This window comes from Strigops habroptila, chromosome 9, assembly GCF_004027225.2.
Source record: "Strigops habroptila isolate Jane chromosome 9, bStrHab1.2.pri, whole genome shotgun sequence".
NCBI classification, from domain to species: domain Eukaryota; kingdom Metazoa; phylum Chordata; class Aves; order Psittaciformes; family Psittacidae; genus Strigops; species Strigops habroptila.
In genome coordinates, this window is record NC_044285.2 from 20,544,283 (window position 1) to 20,565,380 (window position 21,098).

General features: G+C 46.4%; 1 protein-coding gene across 2 annotated transcripts in view; it reads left to right on the plus strand.

Annotated features, from left to right (window-relative positions):
* The window catches only part of HCN4 (hyperpolarization activated cyclic nucleotide gated potassium channel 4), a 94,303-nt gene that overhangs the window by 9,758 nt on the left and 63,447 nt on the right, over positions 1-21,098 (plus strand). The window lies entirely within an intron of this gene.

Below are 21,098 nucleotides of genomic sequence, written 5' to 3' on the forward strand. Positions count from 1 at the left end.
GAACATCTCTCTGCCACTAGATGAACACATTATCACTTTGGAGAAGCCCATCCCTCATCTAGTGCACACAGGGATGGTTCCTTTGTGGAAAACACTACCTCGGTGAAGTCAGTTGAAGTACCTCTTTTGCAGAGGACATAGCATTACACAGCATACCTTACGTTCAGAGCTCTGCTTCTGTGGGAGCAATCATTAGGAGGATTGAGCAGCCAGCCAGAGAAACTGGCATGCCAATCCCACCCACCCTCTTCCCAAGCCTCTGGTGTTTGTTAGTTTAGCTCTTGTTACAGCAAAGTCCCCCCCACCCCCAACATAGCTGTGAACAATGACAGTGTTCTCTTTAATCACCACGTAAGAATATTATTGTAATCACAGTTTTGGGTTGAGTGATTTGCCTAACATCTCTGCAGGAACTTTTTGGCAGAGACGGGCTCTCCAGCACACCGCTCATCTGCCCTCACCATCACATCTCACTCTGCAGCTCCTTATCTCATTCATTGCAAACCTTCCAAATAGTGCAAGAAATGAGCTCCTATAGAAAATCTCTCTCCTGCACACGTCTCCTTCAAGCCCTTCCTCTCACCTCAAGTGAATTCTATGGGAAGAACTGTTTTGAATCTTGTAAGGACTGTAACAAAATACATATGTACAGCCAACCTCCGTTCTGCTATTTCATAACCTGAGCTTTTGACTTTGCAGTCTCATTTTTAACACAGTGCTTTTGTACAGTCGTTAAGGTTTTAAAAAACAAATCAATCCCTATCCTCATCACAATCATCTTCTCTGGATTCATTAGCAGGTGTGGATCTTGTCAAGGAGATGCTGCACTGCCCTCTGCTCTGAATTAAGCAATGGCTGTAGCAGGTAGTTACAGCAAAGCAACGGTGATGCACCAGGTTCTTGGGTTGCTCTTCAGGCTTCGAAGGGAAATGCTCTGCTTATTACAAATTCTCTCCTTGTTTTCTCCCCATCTTCTACCCCATTGTCTCGAACCTGTTGTTTTCCCCATCCCTCACTTCATGTTTGTGTTTCTTATCCCACCAGTCCCATCTCCATTTTCTGGGCTTCTCAGGGCAGATTTCTTGGTCAGCCAGTCCTAGGTCCCAATACCCACTCACCATCTGATCACTGTTTTCCATGTGGCTTTAGTTCTCAGTAACGCCTCTCCCGTGCCCCTGCAATGTTCCAGTTGCAATATACTGCACTTGGCTCTTCACTCAGGCTGGTTCCCTCCCTTGCCACTCTCCATCATTCAGGGTTTTTTTCTGGGGCCTCTCCCCAAATTAGTTTCATCTCCTTCTATATATTCTTAATTGCTGTTGTCCCTCTGACTCTCTCAAACAATCTCAGTTTTCTCAGTCCCTTTTTTCCTTCCTGATTTAAGAATGGATCATTTTGCCTGGTAATTTAAAGCCCTTCCACATTATCTCTCTTTCCATCCTTGGACACTTCCAGCCCAGCAATGTTTAGACAAACTCTACCCATTTTTTATCTTTTATACTTAAACTACCTCAATCCTCAGAGCTAAGCATTTAAAATGATGAATTTGTGTGGAAGCACAGTCTGCACTGCATTAGTGTGAAAGAGATTTTATTTGAGGGAAAAATGTGTTTTCTGAAAGTGTTTATTGGTAGGCACACACAGAATCTGTGTAGGACTGTTCAGTATTGTTCTAAGCAGGTAAAGTGAAGCTTTCAAGACAGGGTTATTCTGGTCAGGTAACTGTGCTAGTGCTTTCTGAGGCACTTACTTGGGTTTTTCTGCTGTAGAGTCGCTGCTGCTGCACTGAAAGGCATTTATTACACAAATAAGAGAGCGATCTTTGTCTGGAGGTAACACTGTCATTTTAGCTTGAGATAATTGAAATATGTCTTTGTTTCTGATGTGTTATGAGCATCTCATTAGCAAGCCCATGAATCCCTCAGTTTGCTCTTGAACCCAACTATCTGAGCTCTCCTCTCTGCCAGATCATAGATTTTTCCCTTGCTTGTATGTTTGAAAGCTGTGTTGGTGCCAAGGCAGTTATAGGTCAATTGAGTTACTGTTGGTTCTAATTGGCACTCTAACAAGCTATTAAATCCATTTATCTACAGATGAATGTCACTCAAAACCAAAGGTGCCAAGTCCTTTGCTATCTTTGAGAACTTCAGAAAACCCCAGTTCCACCAGTTCCACTGGTGAGTGTAAGGCAAGGGCCAGGCTGTAGGGAAGTGGGCAGTGAGAGCAGAAGGTTTCACCCCTGAAGGTTTATGCCACGAGGTCCAGGCTGTTCCTGTGTGCAGGGGGGAGACTGTTTCCAGAACTTGGGGCCAAGAGGAAGAATTAAGAAAATCACCAACTCAGGCAAATGCTCTTCCCTGGTTTGTAACAGCACATGGGTTTGCTTCCATGTGGAGAGACCTCCACCCTCTGCTCCTCTGTTGGTTTCTCAGTGTCCCACTTGCGTTCCTGTGACTGCCGATGCAGGTGTAGGATCCACAACCATCTTTCAAATCAAGAGGCACTGGCTGGGGACATTATTACCTTTTTGGTGTCTGGTGATCTATAACTCCGTGAGATTTACTTGCTCTGTGTTGCAGAAGAGTCGGAGTTATTATGGTGAGCAGGGTTGATTTAAGTTCTGTTCTGAAACATTTAGGTAACCTCTTCCTCTAGCAGCCATACAGTGCTTATTCCCACATTATCCCAGCATTTCTTAGTGAGACAGTTGTAAACCAGTCATTTTTCAGCCTACAAGTCAGGACAAGGTTTCTTGACCAAGCGGCACTGCAAGTTCACCCTCGGGTCTTCAAATCAAAGCTGCTTTCTATGTGACAAGCAGTAAGAGCTGCTCAGGTATCCTTGCTGAAGCAGGCAGATGAGAACGCAGCTTGGCTCTGAGCTGCTCTGCAGTGCTGACAGCACTAAAGCCAGGGTTTTGTCAGCAAGCAAAACAGTTAGGACTCCAGAAACAGCGAAGAGAGAGCAGATGTGTGCTGGGCTAACAAGGTGCTATTATAGAGACCTTTTTCTGCCCCTTTTCCATCTTGAATGGTTTGCTACCTGGGAAGTCCCTTTACAGATTGAAATTATTCATTCCATGCAGTATATTCACAGTGGCTGACATCAAATACGGTCATTCTGTGCCTACTATTAGCACTAGACTAGTCAAACCAGGCTGTTCCCTCCTGAAGAGATGCTGCGTGCAGCGGGGGAAGACAGTGCCAGTGGGAGCAGATGAGTATCCAAAGGGGAATTGCAAGGTCAGCTTGAGGGCCCATCTCTTGGACCTGATAGGGGCACAACTACCCCAGCGATGCACAAAAGCTAATCTAATTTTGGTGCCTTGTCCATATGTGCTAAGGATTTAAATCTCTGCCTCTTTGGATGGGGAGGTTGCCTGTGTTTGTGCATCTATTGTCATAGAGCTTAGAGGCAGAAGAGGTGCTGCAGGTTGCCAGCTCACTCTAGTGTAGGAGCTGTCACTCCTGGGGTTTTGAATTTTCAGGGTTCTTGTGACTGCCAGGAAATGATTAGGTGTACCCTGAGTAACTCCTCACCCCTGGACACAGCTCCAGGGAGGCGGGATGCACAAGAGCTCTGGTGGGATTCAAATTTCCTGGTCAGAGCTGCTTGAGCACTGTTATAGTCTGATGCTCAGTTCCACCCCCTGCATGTTTGGGGGATAGAAAACCCAGTGAAGTGCAGCTGGATTTCCCTGGCTGTGGGAAAGCAATGTCTTGCAAAGTTATCAGCGCTCAAAGCCTGCGAGGGAGATAAGAGCTGCATTCCCCAGACTCGGGGACTCCACTTTACTCAGCGCCTTCCTCCCAGTGGCTGTTCTTCCCACGTGATTTGAGGGCAAGGTGCTAACTCATCCCAGCACTACCATCAGTGTCACCCAGTGCAGTGGCTCCTCTGCAAAGCAGAGGTGTGTGTGCCTCTGTGTGTGTGTGTGTGTGTGTCTGGGGGCCGGGAGGGAGCGCAGGCCCCGCGTTACCCAGCTCTGTTCTGCTGCTTCGCTCCCCTCCGTCCACCTCCGGGATGGTGCAGAGCACTGGGGTGTGTGCTGAGCGAGTGCAGGGACGTGGTGGCTCTCTGCAGAGAAGCAGGAGTTGCATTAGGCAGGGTGAAGCAGTGCAAAGGTGACGTTTCCTGGCAGCGTCAGGGCTTGGATGAGCTCTCCCAGGAGTCCAGATGATAAGAGGAATGATAACGATGACTGATTCTATGCAGGTTTTTAACAATAGCAAACCCACTTTCACTGAGCACAAATTCTTGATGCTTGATCTTTCCCCCTTTGCTTTGAAGCACTAATGCATTCAGAAGTTAGACTTCTATTAATAAAACAAGGAATATTTTTCTGCCATCCCTGGTTGTCTGTGAATTGTGGGGAGGGCAGGAGAAAGAACCAGTCTAGACTACAGCTCATGGTCTGTTCGCCTTGATGCCTCTACAAAGCATTTGTGTCATTCTCCCATTGGTCATTTAGCTGCGTATACACTTGGAATCATAAGCAACAGATGGAAGGACAAACTGGAAGGCAGGTTGTGCATCTTGTGGAGACCCTGTGAGCCATCCTGAACAGAATACACTGTGCCTTGATCTCCAGCTTTGAAAAGGGGTGATGGTACTGCCAGGGGCCATGGACAATGCTGTAGAACTCTGAAAGATTTTAGCATAGCAGAACATGCCAGAGTTGATGTCAGCAAGGGTATGGTTCACATCCAAGAGGTGGTTCCATGAGACTTTCTTCATGACTATTCTTTTCTGTGTACTGCTGTAGATTTGGTTACATCTCTTGTCCATCTTTTGCAAGGACCCCAAAACTGAGTAGATCAAGGTACTGCGAGGTGATTTCTGGGTAATTGGGTTATCTGTCTTAGTAAGGAAACCAGTTCCCAGTGCCTGCACACTTCCAGTATGGTGCTATGTTGTGTAGCACATTTAGAACTAGGCTGGGAAAAGACAGAAAAAAGCCTGCATGGTGAGGGAGACAACATGAACTTCACCTTTTGTGTCTGTAAAGGAGAACTGTGCAGCCCCTGCATGGGCTTTGGAGAGGCTCTGAAAATGACATGTTCCTGTGTATTGCAAGGTGTGTGTCCCTTTTCTTTGGGAATATGTGACCTCTTGGCTTTAGTAAACACTCCTGAATAAAAGGTCTGGCACAAGGAGCTGGCAAACTGGTTGCCCTTTGCTGTGCTGCGGCAGCTTTAGCAGACATCCTGGAAGCTCGCTGACTCTTGAAGCTGATGGGAAATCTGTTGTGACCCCTGGTTTTCAGTGCAAAACCCGAGTGTGCTTCAGAGCATGCCAGCCGTGGGTGAGGTGATGCACTGTGTGTGCTGTGGTTAGAGAGCAGCTAGGCTTGTTCCTCAGCTGGGAATCAGAACAAATGCCTGGGTCGAAGACATGCTTAAATCAAACTCCAGATTTGGCAGTGACTGTTGGCTCAGCCCTGACTGTACTTGGAAAGTTTCTGGGCCTTGGTTTTGCAAAACCTCATGTGAATTCTTAGGCAGATCTGAGGCAGAAGCTCTTCCCTGTGAGGGTGCTGAGGCGCTGGCACAGACTTTTCCCAGAGAAGCTGTGGCTGCCCCATCCCTGGCAGTGTTCAAGGCCAGGTTGGACACAGGGGCTTGGAGCAACCTGCTCTAGTGGAAGGTGTCCCTGCCCATGGCAGGGGGTTGGAACTGGATGAGCTTTAAGGTCCCTTCTAACCCAAAGCAGTCTGGGATTCTATGGAGGATGCCTTGTTCAGAACTTCTCTCAGTGCATTCCTGTTACCACTGGGCTCCTATGCCTTTGTCTCTTTGCAGCACAGGCGCTCCTGTCATCTCCTCCTGATCCATCATCCAGATGGGGCAAATTCTGTGGCTTCTTGTTGTCTAGTTGGGCCAAAGCCTTCCAAACAAGGGCAGCTCTGCTGGTTGCATGCTCCTTTTGCAGCACAAACAGGAATTGAGGCTAACGGTGGCAGATGTGGGTATGGCCTAGGGCTCCTGCTTTTGAACAGGGGATCTGGAAGCCTCATCTGCAAGTAAATTCACACAGCAAAATCTGCACTGCAGACAAAAAAAGATTTGCCTTGACATCATCTGCCCTGCTTGGAGCTCCGCAGTCAGTCAGGAGAGCAGCGCGCAGCTCCCAGCCTGGCTAGCTTAGGAGAATTAAAGCTAAGCTTCCTCATGAGCTAATGCGAGCTGTTCCCACCCCAAACACAGGCTGCTGGGTGGCTTTGTGTCTGTCTAACCATTACTGCATGTGGGTGGATATGTTATGTGTGTGTGAGTGAGTCTGCTTTGGAAATGAAGGCATAACATCGGGGGTGCAGCTAATAATACAATGCCTTGTGAGTGATGTGGATGTGAAAAACGCAAAACGGGGCTGAGCATGTCAAGGATCACTCTCTCTGGTACCACAGGATGGTGATTCCCAGGTCCAGACTACCACTACCTCTTTTTTTCACTCTTCGCACCCTAAAGCACCTCAGATGGCTTTCCAGTCCTCTGCTTCCTATAGCTGAAATTGAAAAGCAGGGGAAAAACAAAAGCAGTGGAATGTCTCCAAAGCTCAGTCCCCCGATGAGCACAACCCTCTTTGCAGGACAGAGTAGCTCTTATGGAGAATAGGAAGTGACAGAGGTGTTGGCTTGTCCGTAGAGATGAAGGATTATGCCTATCCATGAACATAGCTGTGGGAGACACTGGTGTATGGAAGTCACTGGGGGAGGGGGGAGATGTAACCCCTCTGGGACTTGGAAGCTGTTAGAGGGTATTACTTTCACAAGGCTGAGCTGTTTTTAAACACTTCCTTTCATGTAATCATCACATACACGTTTTCTCAGCCATGGCAGGCCATGAGCATTTCTTTCCAGCTTCTTAGATAAGTACAGAGACAAGCTGTGAAAGAGCTGAACAAGATGCCTTGGCCTTAGTCATTTACTTTTCCTCAGCCTGGACCACAGACGAACTTTGGGCCTTGCTTTGGGTGCACAACCTCATGGCTGAAGGTTCTTTCAGGGAAAGAGCAGCTCTTCCAAGTAAGGACAGGTCAGTGGAAGCTTGTGCCTGCCACAGACTTGCCTACTCGGATCTGCAATCCAGTTAGGGATAAAGACATAGGGTTGGTGGCACCTCCAGTTGGAATGGTTCAAGATGGAGCACAGCTTTCCTACAGCTGCTCACAAGAGGAGTGGAGAGAATTCTTCACAAGCTCTTTGAAAACTTGTTTTTCAAAGGAAAGATACATAGCCCTGGTCAGCTCAGAAAGCAGACGGGAGGATATCCCAGATGAAGGAGTTTTGTAGTAATAAAACCTACCCTGATCATTCAAAATCCATGGCTGCTGACAGAGCAGACTACTAGCCTACTAGCAGCCGGATAACACAGTGAATAGTTTTAGGACAGTTTGAGTAGTATGCTTCAGCTGTATTCATACCCTGCGCTGAAGCACTAGTCGTGTGTGGTTGTGCTGTGTACTGTGGAAGTTCTGCACTTCCCCTTAGCATTAACTTTGCTGCAGTGCTGGGTCAGATGATTTCTCCACACACTGGGGTTCTGGTGGATCCATCATAATTTCTTTGAAATTAATTGTTATCCATAGATGAAACGTATGGAGCCAAATTCCTTGGTGAGGATCCACTGCAGCTAGTGGGGGTGACACTGGGAACCAGTTTTACTCCTTGGAGCTACTTCTGGCCTGTGTCTCTTGTGTAGGTACCTCTGAGGCTTGTATGGACAGTGTCTCGCACCACGTGAGACCTGCTAATACTGCATTCCTGTGAGATACCAGACTGCATTCACATTTTGGTGTTTGTGGAGTGGATCTTCATGCAGGACTCAGTGAGGCTGGTTCTCTGTTGCTACAGTGGAAGTACTTTAGAGCACTGAATATTCTGCTCTTCCCCCACAAAATAGCTATTTCTGATGCAACGTCTTTCATAAAGGAGATCCCTAAATTACAATCTGAATATCTAATGAGGTAAAATGGCTTTGGATGTACTCGACGGCAGAGCTAATCTGCTCTGCCTGCACTCCAGTGACAGACCAGCTGCCGTTCCCCGCGGAAAGCAGGGGGTGCTGAGGATGGTGCCTCCAGGGACTTGCAGAGCTTTCTTCCAGGTACCCTCATCACTGAACCATCTTTATACTTCTCTTTCTCAGCCTTCCTGTATCTACTGAGCACCAACCAGTTTGACTGAGTCTTATATATTTTGGGTGGGATGAATTTGAAAGATACAGAGGAAAACCCTAACTTTTGCCTTACTACTAAGCTTACTTAAACAGAAGGACTAGATTAAATTCTGGGCTAATTCACATAATATGCTAGCACATCCCTGCTCCTGCTGAAATCAAAGGCTACAGTAGCCTTGAAATCAGGTCCTGTGTGTGTAGAAGTGTATTTCCTGTTTTAGAGAAGAGGACCTTTGAGAATGCATTCTTGTGTTGCTTCTTGGAAAAGCTGGAATTCATTGAGACGTTGCTGCCAACCTTGGTGCCCAAAATGGGGCAGGGAACAGACTTGCCTCTAGGCACCACAAGCAAAGGATTACACATGCCTTTTCTTTTAAGACACAAAATTTGAAGAAGCCTGGAATAGTCTTTTGTGGCTGTAACTTTCAGTACCCAGAGCATGGTTTGGTTCTTTTAGGTTTTCTTCTTCCAGCCTGGGGACCAGAAGTCCATATTGGTGAGGAGGACTGTGGCATCTGGAAAGTGCTGTTGCCCATCTAGCACTTGGGCTTCAGGCAGGAATAGACTCTGTCCTCACCAAAAGAGAAGAGAACAGAAAGAGCTCCTGCCTAGAAGAAAGGGAATTTAAGATTTTGAACAGGTAGATTGAAAATGTACACTTGGTCCTCCTTTGTCAGTGAAATCTGTACCTGGAATAGGCAGGAGAGAGCTTGAACCTGTCCCACTATCCTTTTGGTAACTATTCACTGTGTCAACAAAACTACTTGCCCATTTCAGGTATAGCTGAAGTATAAGATACTATATAAGATAATTATATAGAATTAGGTAATTATATATATATAAGGTAATTATATTGGTCATATGTCCAAAAAGATTGTGATTTCACATTCCCTTTGTCACATGTCTGAGCCCTGATACTGATGTGCAAACGCAGAGAGGTTTTTACATTATTTATTGGGTTTTCATGACTATCATATCTGCACTGTCCCAGCTGCTTGTAGAAATAACTTTGTAATATTCCTGTGAAATAACAAGTATCTATATTCCCATTTTATGTCTGGAAACCTAATATATGGAGAAACTACATTCTTTTCTAGCGAGTTGCTCACAGAATGTGAACTTGAGTGGTGGAGCCCTCAGTGACAGGGCTGTCCTACCTTGTTATGCAGTGTCCCTCTCGGGAGGCTGGGAACTGGCAGGCTGGAGCCTCCTTGTTATGTATTGATGGAAAATGGGCTGCATCAATCTGAATATATTTCTGAAACAACTTGTTTCTGGCAGGTTGTTCATTCTAAAAATACAGTTATTTCTAATTGCTGAGCAGAATGCTTAATGAATTCTTCCTTCCCAAGAACAATTCATCAAAGACATGATTTAGGGCCGGCACTTGCTCCCCCAGGGCTCAATGGCTATGTTCCATTGACTTAAACACAGCAGATCAGGGCCAGCCCATACTGGAAAAGATTATCTAAGCGTTTTTTAATGGTGCTCATCACTATTTGTCTGGATGTCTCTGGCAGAAAAGTACTATATATATTGGAGGAGCAGCACTGGACTGTATAGTACAGTTACAGTAAGATGCTGTGTTTTGCAACCAGTGTTTTCTCATTTTATATATATTTTTAAAGAGAGTTATTATGCAAACTCCCATTGATCATCATGGGCATTTAGAATGGTGAGGAAAGAAGGAGCTGCAGTTCCAGCTTGCTCTGGAAGGTTTCTCAACTGGACTTTCTGTGTCACTGAGCCCCTGCAACATGGATTAGAGCTTTGAGAAAGGAGAATCCGCTGGGCATCCCCAACACACCACAAAGATGTGCCCTTTCTACAAAAAATCAAAAGTCAGAAATCTGCAGCGTGTCCTGGAAAGAGTGGGAGAGATCCATCAACATCCTGCATCTGGGCAAAAGCCAGATAGGTGTGAAGTGAAAATGCCCAGATCCCCGAGAAGCTGCTCCCGTGGAGGAGTGTTGTGTAGCACCCTCCGTGCCATGCGAGATGAAAAGCCAACATGGCTCCTACCAGTCTGACAGGAGGGAAGAGGCCTTTTATGCCTTGAATGTGGCCACTGATGTTTTCTGCTCTGTGCAATTGGTGATTCAAAGCATCCTGTTAGGGCAGGTGTGTCTGGGGGTACCCTTTCTAGGGGAGAATATATTTTAAATGAGCAGTTTCTGAGTGTCTCATTCTCCTCGCTTAGAATATGCACCAAGTCCTCATTTTTCCCCAAGTCTCTTGCTGCCTGTTGGCTTCTGTTGGGTTCCCTCATTTCAGTCAGCTCAATGCAGAGCTGTTTGTGGGGCCAACAAATAATAGTTTCTCAGAAACTTAGAAAAGGCTTTGGAGCACAGTTCCTTACATAAGGAGCTGCCTTTCTGTGGAGCGGAAGCGCCCTTCAGTCACTCGGTGGATTCAGGATTCCTGGTCTCCTGCCTTCTGCGGTGGATGTGCCTGTGAGTGAGGCACTTGGGAGATAACCACCTCTCTGCTGCAGTCCTGCCTCAGATTCCCCACCTGGCAGTGCTGAGGGTGAGCCTCAGCTACCTGCATCAAGAGCTTTGAGGTCAAAAGGAAAAGAATCTCTTGTGAGCTACGTACTGGTTTTGTAGGTGCAGTGATTAATTCAGCATCTGATGTTAGGAGGGGATAGTGGATTCACGTGGATGCCTTAGCTAAGCACAGCCTTGGCACAGTATGTTTCTGCTGAGACCTAAAATAATCAGAGGCATTTGGACTTTTTTTTTTTCAACTCCTGCATTTTTAGAAGGTGATTTCATCTCTTGTCCAGGGTCTCAGTACCTGGATCACAGAATCACAGAATGGGTTGGGACCTTAAAAATCATAGAATTGCATCCCTTGAACACTGCCAGGGATGGGGCAGCCACAGCTTCTCTGGGCACCCTGTGCCAGCACCTCAGCACCCTCACAGGGAAGAGCTTCTGCCTCAGAGCTCATCTCAATCTCCCCTCTGGCAGGTTAAAGCCATTCCCCTTGTCCTGTCCCTACAGGCCCTTGTCCAAAGCCCCTCTCCAGGTTTCCTGGAGCCCCTTTAGGCACTGGAGCTGCTCTAAGGTCTCCCCTTCAGGAGCCTTCTCTTCTCCAGGCTGCCCCAGCCCAGCTCTCTCAGCCTGGCTCCAGAGCAGAGCTGCTCCAGCCCTCGCAGCATCTCTGTGGCCTCCTCTGGCCTCGCTCCAGCAGCTCCGCGTCCCTCTTGTGCTGTTGCCCCAGAGCCGGATCAGGACTGCAGGGGGGGTCTCCCCAGAGCGCAGCAGAGGGGCAGGATCCCCTCCCTGAGCTGCTGCTCACGCTCTGGGGGTGCAGCCCAGCGCATGGTTGCTGCCAAGATCGCAGCAATGTTAGGTTTGTTTCAGATTCACTGAATGATGAGTTATGAGTTGCAAACAAGAGTTTGATGTTAGCAGCAGGAGGGCTGGGGAGGAAAAATATTTTCTGCTTTTGCAGCTGAAACACACGTAGCCACCACCTCATTACTATGTTCCGTGTCTTACTCCCTTCCACCCCCATCTTCTCAGAAGAGGCTTATGGCTGGCACATTGTGCTGAAGCTGGTCTGAAACAGTGATGCCAGCACAGCCATTTCCCACCAGGCCTGGAAGTGCTGATATAAACCAGTGTTCTTCTGGTGATTCTCATAAAGTAATACTGGTCAGTGTCAGCTGAGGTTTGAAAATAGTATACAGTATATACTCCAGCCATCCCAATCCACAGTCCTTACACATTGCTCCTTTGGCACTTCCTCAGCCTCCAGCACTTGTAGCCATACTTCTGAGAGTATGTACTTCACAGAGTATCTCATTGAGTAAATTGCTTCATGTACCTGAACAAGAGCTGCATCAGGTTCAGGTTTGATCCACCCTCAGGCACAGGAAGCTCTTTCTCTGTTCTTTGGTCTTTCATCGTAAGGTGATGGGATGTAAACGGCATTTACCCAGACAAATGGCATGCAGAGTTGTTTCTAAGGCAGCTTAAACCCGTTGGTGGCCTGCTGCAGAGATTGTTGTCCTGGTGGTGCATGGTTCAGAGGTTGTGGTGGGTACCCCAAACCCGGGTCTCTAGGAGCCCCTATGAGAGCCTGGATGTTGTTAAGAGGCCTTCTGTTTCACCCATTTCTGTATGAGGAGGCTTGGATTCCTAATCAACACCAAGCTGTGGCATAGCAATACCTAAGAGGAACATTTTTAGCATCTCAGATGGCTGGAAGTCTTTTTGTCAGCCTGGTAGATGACTTTGCTATCTGCTGCATGCGTTTGTCACCTCTCTGTGTGCAACTGCAGAGCATGAGGACATCAGTTTGTCAATCCAAAGCAAAACAACCGCTAGCAGAAACCACTGCCCCCCGCTTTCTAAGCTGTGATTCTTACCTAGTTATGATTCATGTCATCTCTCTGCCTTAGTTTAGCATTTAATTTTAGTAAATTTGGGTTCCTGGTGGTGAGGCTGACATCCTAAACTTGCATTATGTCAAGAGAGCCATGTCAGTATAAACCAGTTGTGAATCCAGCTTGTCATCCTTGTAGCTTATCAAGAAGATGAGTTGGTGGAGGATAGCTGTTCCATCAGTTGGTGTCATATGGGCACAAATCAAACCCTTGGCCCGAAATTGCTGCTTTTTGAGACAATTCAGGACTCCCTAGTGCAGGTCTGCCTTCCCAACAGCCTGCCTGAAGCCTTGAATTTGACTCATGCTGGATGTTGGATTGGCGCCAGGGCCTGGACTTCATAGTGTCACAGCTTATGCATGTCTTTAGGCTTTGGCCCTTCACATTCCATAACATATTCATGATGACTTGGAAGCTGCAGCCCTTATTGATCTTGCTGTTCTCTACACAACTTATGGCGTGTTTCCATGGCGATAGGTCCCCTGAAAATGGCTTCCTCCCTTTCCTCAGTTTATTGGGTCTTTTTCATTATTAAATCATCAGAGATAAATGCACACGGAGAAGGGTCAATGGCTGGATCAATGGGCAGCAAACAAAGAGGAACTTTTCCATATTCATACGAAGGATAGATTGCAGAACATCAAACAATGCGGAATTGCCAGGCCCTTAGCATGTTGGCCTAATACATAATGCATCCTGGGAGCTCTCTGAAATCAATACACATCTAACACCTTGAAAACCTTTGGGATTCAGCATGCTGGGGGAGGAATCAAGATGTATGAGCGCAGTAGGGTGGGATATGAAGAGAGGGTTAAGCTCTATGACCTGGGCTTTCTGCCATGAGGGCAGTTTAAGTGCTACAAATGGAAAATTGTCCTTAATTCTTTGGCTCTGGGGGGTATGGTGTGTGGGTTCCTTCTGATGAAGTTTGATGAGGCAGCCACACTGGTAATCCCAGACCACCAGCAACTGGTGTCATCTGTAACCTTCCCTCCACAGGGGGCCTGAAGTGGGCTGACATAGCGGCAGCAGGGAGAGGAGTCCTTGCAGACTTGGTTTGCCAGTGCTTGCTCTGACCTGTTTTGCTTTGAGAGGAAACATGTTCTTACAAATCTCTCACAGAATCTGCACCATGTTGTCTTCTCAAAGTGTCTCCAGCCACTGCTGTAATGAATTTCCACTGCAGAGCAGTTTATATCTTTGATCACCTCAGTGGTGCTGTGGGAACACACCTGGTTCAGCATGTAAATATCAGTCCTTTGGGCCTTCAGCAGGAGAGAGAATAAGCTTCCTTACAGTAGTACCCACAAAAATCTCCAGGAGCTGGTAATAGCTGCATCCAGGCAAGTGAGAAGATACTGCTAACGCTGCCTTTAGATGGAAATGGGATGTGTGCTCTATTGGCCTCTATACTCCAAATATAGAGCCGGAACAAACAAAGTCTCTTGTGGCTGTCTCTGTTCCTGTGTGTGCATCCCTCAAAGTGAAATGAAACCTTGTTTATTTTTACCTTTCTAGGAAGATTGGCTTCTAAGTATAGCTTTAGGATACAGTTTAATTTGTCAGGATGGTGCTTGCTGGCAGGAAGGCAGCAGGAGCTGAGAAGAGTGGTCAGTTGACTATTTCGTGCGGAATCTACCATGACTGTTCTTATTCTTGTGGCACGTTTGTATTTCAACATCACTGGCAATGAAGTGCAGGAGCGCGTTGTTTCTGTGAGACAGTGTGTCTGCAGAACACGACCTAGGTGCAAGCGTTCCAAGACATTTGCATTGATCAAATGGCAGATTGCACAGAAACCTCTTGCAAATGCTTGCACAGTTTCTATTAAGCACAATGCAGGTTTAGGTGGTAGACATTTACTTACAGATTAGATGTCCAGAACTGTAACATGCAAGCCATATTCAAGCCAGGCAGCAGTGCCGTAGCCTCCATGAACTTCCCTGCTATGCCTCAGACTGTAAAGAGATGACACCTCACAGGGTTTGCTCAGTCTCCAGGAAGCTGAGCTTGGGATAGCACTTGCTGTGCAGTTCACATACAGCATTTGGAGGAACCTGAGTGGAAGATAACAGTATTTGGTGATTAGAGTGCTCTCGTCCCAGCCAAGTCACTTGAATTCTATCAGCAGCTTCCCTATCTGAGGGAAAGTTAAACACGCTGAGGAGAAGGGGTGTCAGCAGCTCCTGGGCATACGATTCCATTTTTTTTACATGCTTGAACCATAATGTGGTTTTGCTTCATGACTGATGCACTTCAGCACAAAGATAATGCAAAGTGCTTGGGTTTGGAGACAGAAAAACAGGGAATGTAATGAAGCTGTTCCAACAAGGTCACAGAACACCAGGACTATCTGCCTTGACTGATGCACAAAGCCTGTTTTAAACTGACTAGGTGGAGGCAAATCTTTACCTCTCCAAGAAGCCCAACAGTAGAGTGGGTGTAGTGTAGGTACTATCAAAAGACTAATAATTTAGGCTAACTTAAATTAATACAGTGCATTGTGGTTTGTAAGTTAAAGGGCATAATTCACAACGTACTCTGTTATAATCAGCTAAATGCATCAATACCTCAAACGTGGTGTTTGCAAACTGTCAACTATTATAGCTGGAACAAAAATACCACCAAGTAATGTGTACGTCTAGATTTTTACAATGGAAAAGAAAGGAAATCTCCCTTTTGCTGCTACTGATCAAATTGTAGTATTTACCATGACCGGAAACCTCTGCTGAAGCCAGGCAACCCTATTTGCTGGATAACGGTTCTACCTCTGAGTTACTGAAGTCTTTAGTATCTCCTAGTCCATCTATTTGTAATATGGGTTGCTAGTGCAGTTTAATTACATCTCTTGGGATTTAATGAATGTATGGACATCACTTTGAAAAGTGCAGGGTGCTGCTCACTGTTTGATAAGGTAGTATTAGATTTAAAAAGTGACCTTAGAGAAGCAATGCAAAGCTTCCAGGCTGCTCTGCTGGGCCTGCAAATGCCAGGGTAAAATATTACATAAGCAGTAGCTTCCTTAATATTCCACTCACCCAAATCCATGTCATTATACTTTAAGGTAATAATATGAGCATATCTGTTAAACTGGAAACACGGAATGCAGTGCTGCAGCTCCGAGGGGGTTGGGTGAGCAGTTATGTAGAGTGGTGATAATCTAAGTCAAAGGCTAAATACAGACCTTGGGAAATATCACGCCTCAAGTGAAAGCGACACTTGAAGTCAGTGAAAATTTTGTAGAAGACAACACATGAGTTTTAAGAAATCTCGGTGCAAAGTGCTCCGAGGTGTACACCTTCTGTGCTCTGTGCTGTCCCTTGGGTAAGCACTTAACATTCACCAGGAGCTAATTGTCCTTTTGCTCCTGATGACAGGGAAGTTAATCACATAGAATCCCAGCCTGGTTTGGGTTAGAAAGGACCTTAAAGCACATCCAGTTCCAACTCCTGCCACGGGCAGGGACACCTTCCACCAGAGCAGGTTGCTCCAAGCCCCTGTGTCCAACCTGGCCTTGAACACTGCCAGGGATGGGGCAGCCACAGCTTCTCTGGGCACCCTGTGCCAGCGCCTCAGCACCCTCACAGGGAAGAACTTCTGCCTAATGTCTAATCTAAATCTCCCCTCTGTCAGTTTGTAAGCATACAAAATTGTGTCCCATCTCAGTGATTCACTGATACCTCTTACTGCCTGGCAGCCAGCTGAGGTATCATGATGACTACAGCATCTGAGATCAGCAGATGAATAGTTCAGCCTACCAGCTGCACAGGGCTCCCAGTCTTGCCTCTTCGCTGTCATCATGACAGTTGGAACACCTTCTTTAGGTGCAGGTAATTGGAGTGTAGCCCTTTACTGCTGTATCAGCCCTGGTGTATCTCCACTGTTCATTTCCTATATACTTGCACAGCAAGAAGGGATGGGCCAAGCAGGGCTGAGTGAGCAGCAGCAGGGAGGTCTAGAGGAGGCTGGGACACAGCAGAGCTCTGCTCCTCAGGCTGTCAGCACACATGGCTTATGATCCGTGCTCTCAGGGTTTATTCAGAGTGGCAGAGGATACATATCATTTGCATAGATTGGTCAGAAGGAATTAAAACTGTTTGTCTTCTTCTTTAGTGAGGGCCCCCTAATCGTTTCCCATTACGCAGCACATGGAATATTGTTTTAAGTCATCTTACTCCTTTTTTGGTGGATATTAATTTCAAAGAGGTTTTCAAGTGCACAGGTATTTGTGTTTCTCCCTAAAAATAAATTAATTCTTCTCACAAGTGAATTCTTGGCCCCAGAGGCTGGTTAGGTGTCCTTTAGTGTGTTTAGGAGCAGTGAATCACCATTTTCCTCCTGTTATTTCTGTGCATAATGCAAAGTTTGTAACTCTCCAGTAGAAATACGCCTACTCCTCTCCGGGAGAAGTAATGCTTCCAAAGCCAGGGAAGGAGCTCTTCCTGCTGTTTCCCTCTCCTCTGTGTTCAGATACCAGTGTGAATAGCTGCTTTCTGGAGTAAACTTACCTCCCACCGGTGCCGCTCCAGCCACAATGACACCCATTCGCTCATGCTCTTTGCAAAGAGGGTTTCTATTTCTAGCCTGACTGGTGGTGCTGGGAATTGCGGCACAACCTCTTTCCTGTCAGGATAGCTGCTGGTGAGCACAGCAGGGTCTGATTCAAGGTGCAGTCCAGAGCGGGGGAAGGAGAAAAGGGCAGATTTTCATCAGCTTCTGAAAGGAATAAGGTGCAATTCCTCCCCATGGAAAGCCGAGGATGGAGATGGCATTTGGGTCTCAGCAGGTGGCACTCTGTTTCTTGAGTCAGCACCGAGGCAGTGCTCCTGCCTGGGCTTGGCAGAGCCTTGGATCTGTCTTTGGTTTTGGTTTTAGCAAGATACTCTCATTAAAGAGCTGCTCTTGCAAGGCTGGGAAGGTTGGCCGTGGTAGTCGGAGCACAATTCCATCGCTGGTGGGAATATCCTGGCTCCTGGCATTTCCAGTTAGATGCAGTTCCTTTTCTGCTTCCTCTCTGTGCACTTTCAGGCAGCGCCTCAGTTCAACCCAGAGTTGGCTGCCTTTCAGCACAAGCTGAAAACGTCTAAAAGGCTTTGGTAATTTAGAGGTGAGGTTGCTCCAGTCTATTTTCTCTTGACAGTGCAAACACCACAGAGCAAGAGCAGAACTTTAGGCCACAAATGTGCCTCACTGGGGCAGGTTTTGGGTGCCATAGTGACACAGTGATGCTGACCCAGCTAACCTCCGCAATCCCCTGTTTTCTCTCCAACTGGTCACAATCGTTCCTGAGCTCATGCACTGTAATGGGTTACAGTGCATCATGGAAGACTTTTGAAACATCAAGGTTTATTCCATTAAACCCATGACATCCAAAAGCAATATTCTGAGCCTGCTGTTCCATTGTGCACTAGACAGAAGGGAAAGATGATCTGACTTTCTGGTCAAAACCCACCTCCAGAAGTGTATGTGCTATCAAATCAACTGACTGACACCACCTCTGCTTAAAGAGCATAAAGTATATTCTTAAATTGCCTTTGCCACACTGAATCTCAGATGTGTTCTGTTACAGCTAAATAATACATTAGGAATTAAAAGCTCGGCGGTAGCAGTGCATGTTGAAGGGTGATTTTCAGATCTAAGAAGCATGTGTAGAGTAGGATGTAGGATGAAAAACAAGTGTGTTTGAACAAGACATCTGGTTTCTGTAGTGCTGGCAGTTCCCTGTGCTGCGAGCTGCTCGGTCTCACTGAGTCAAGTATAATCAAACAATACATTCATATTTATTAATTTTTTATGTAGGCTTTTGAAAACAGGAAGAGAAGAGAGGAGAAGACAGGATATCAGAGGAGAACATCCAGGAGACTGTTAAAACTCTTTCTCAAGCCACACAAATAGCCTCAGATCTGGTTAGACTCAAAGAACCCAATTCAGGTCCTCATCTTCACTTGGCCTCAGACTTCTGTGGACAAATCCCATTCAACTATCCCATTCTGCAAGACAGGGATAATAACTCTGTCTACATCTCATGGGTGCTGCAGAGCCAAGTTCATCATTGTCAGCTCTGTGGAGTCCCTGGGTGAAAGGAATAGCAGAAATGCAGAAAGCGTGGATTATTAATAGCTGGTGCTTGCCCTCACATACATCACATGCACCCTTAGTCATCCTGGCCAGTAATTTACAGGGAATAAAAAGATGCTCCTCCACGTAAATACAGAATGACACATGGATGGTATGAGACCTCTGAGGTGTCGTGGTCACTCAGAGTCTATTCAGTCTAAATCCAGTGATGCCACCCTGAGCAAATGGTGCTTCGTCTGTGAAACTTAAAACGTGCAGGAGCTGTGGGATCTTAATAGTCAAATTTGAACTTTTAGGCTGTTACATTGTGAATTTCCTGTGCTGGGATTGGTGCACAGCCCAAATTCTTGGGGGGTTTCAGCTTTTTCTGCCTCCTTTGTAGAGTCCAAAGGTTCCTTCCTCTCTGGCGCCTTGGATACCCTTTTATTAGCAGGGGTGCACTGATAGTCAAGTTTACCTTCTGTGTTTTGTAAGTGATGCCTTTAAAGGTCAGAACTGAGGGGAGCCTGTGGCAATAATCTTGAGGCACTAGTACACCCTGGAGGAGAACTCTGCTTTAAGAAATGCAGGGCAATGAATTTTAGCACTTCATCTTTGCTTGCCCACATTACAAACCATGATTCTCTGCAGACAGTTCAGCAGTCATAGCAGACTGGGACTGAGGAATGTGTGTGAAATGAGTTTGAGGATCTTAGAATTGGAATAGCCATAAGAAATGCCATAAATCAGGATGCAGGGCAGCTGACCGTGCTATGGCTGTGCTGACTACAGGAGTGGGGTAGCAGGAGGTGCTAGAGCCAGGCAGAAAGCATTTTACTGGGGCTGTGTGTATGGAAAACATCTTCCTGAAACTGTGGAGCCATCCTTGCCACTGCTGTCACTGTCACCACTTGCCACTGAGTATTGAAATCACCACCCAGTGTGAAAATAAGAGGCACAAGAATCCCAAGCTTTTGGAGGAAAGCCTCTCACTGTTCCATCCCTGCCTGTCTGGCCATGTCTGCCTCATGCTATTCATTTGAAACTCAGGAAAAAATTCTTTTCTTTGTGCATCTCCTTCTGTATCCCCTAAGGCAAATTAAAGATGGCTGGGAGGTTATTTGTTTTCGGTGCTAATACACACACTGCGTTCAGACTTGCTGCTCTTGTGGGATTATTATGGAGATGAATTGACTAGGAAAGCTGCAGCATCATCTCAGGCCCTTCATGAGGAAGACCACAACATGGATTTCACTGTATTAATGCACAACACTGTGTGACACAGCCCAGCCCTTAGAGATGGACAAATCTCATTGCTGGATGTCTACCAGCACCAGCTGCAACCTTATAGTAAGTGAAGGACTGGGTGCTGCCATGCCTGCAGGGGTATGGCACCTAGAGAGCAGGGCAGAGATAGATCATGGCATAAAACCTCAGTAGTGGATTATAACTTTGCTTATCCTGAAGTCACCAGTTCCCACCAGCCTCTGCTGAATGTTCTGAGAACTGCTGGTGTGGTGCTGGGTTGTGACCTGTCTGTACGTGTGTAATAGCTGGAATCTTAAATATGCTTTTAGGTGTTTTATAACATACTCTGCCCTTTTTGTTTTCCTGCTGAGCATTTAAGAAATGGATGCAGTTGCCTCACTACAGAGATACTGTTCTGTAGCAGCTCAGAGGCCCAACTGAAGAGCTCTTACCAAAGCTACATTTTGAGGATCTTTAAGGTAAACCTCTTCTTCCTGAAAACACCTCAGTGATGTGGGCTGTAACCTGTCAGACAGAGAAGCAGCGCGTGCAGTCCTTCAGCAAACCCAACAGTTTCCTACATTCCATCCCTGTAAATCCAGACTCACGTGGTTGACTTCACCACTGTTGGGAAGATTGATTTAAAGGAAGGCTCAGTTCTCTCCCTTGTGTTAACCTGCTCCATGGCCTAGGAAGTTTGGCTTACTTGGTACTCAAGAGATTAGTAATAATACAAATACCATGCTGGTAACCAAACCTGATCATCTCTTTGCTCTGTGCCCTTTGCTCATTTGCTGGGACAAGTGCAGCTTAATACAAGTTATTTATGATACCTCACAATATTGTAGTAACCACCCTGTAGCCTACAATGTGGAGCTGACGAAATCTTGGCAATGTGAAGCCACAACACGTTGGCACCTCTGTAGGTGAAACATTTGGAGAGGACTGGAGCACCTCTGTGTTGGGCAGTGGCTCCTTCCTGACACTCCTCAGCAAACTGGGAGACCCAGGAAAGTTTTCACTCCTCCCTCTGGGTGACTTGTGGCAACATCGGGTCACTGTGTATCTTTTACACTGATACCTGGGAGAAATGTTAAAACGGTACTACTGACTTGCTGCTGAAGTGAAGAGAAGCTTCTTGGAGGCTGTGCTTCATGGAGCAGTCGTTAAATGTTGTCATTGCGTACTTTAGAAATGAAATAGATATTTCCAGGCAC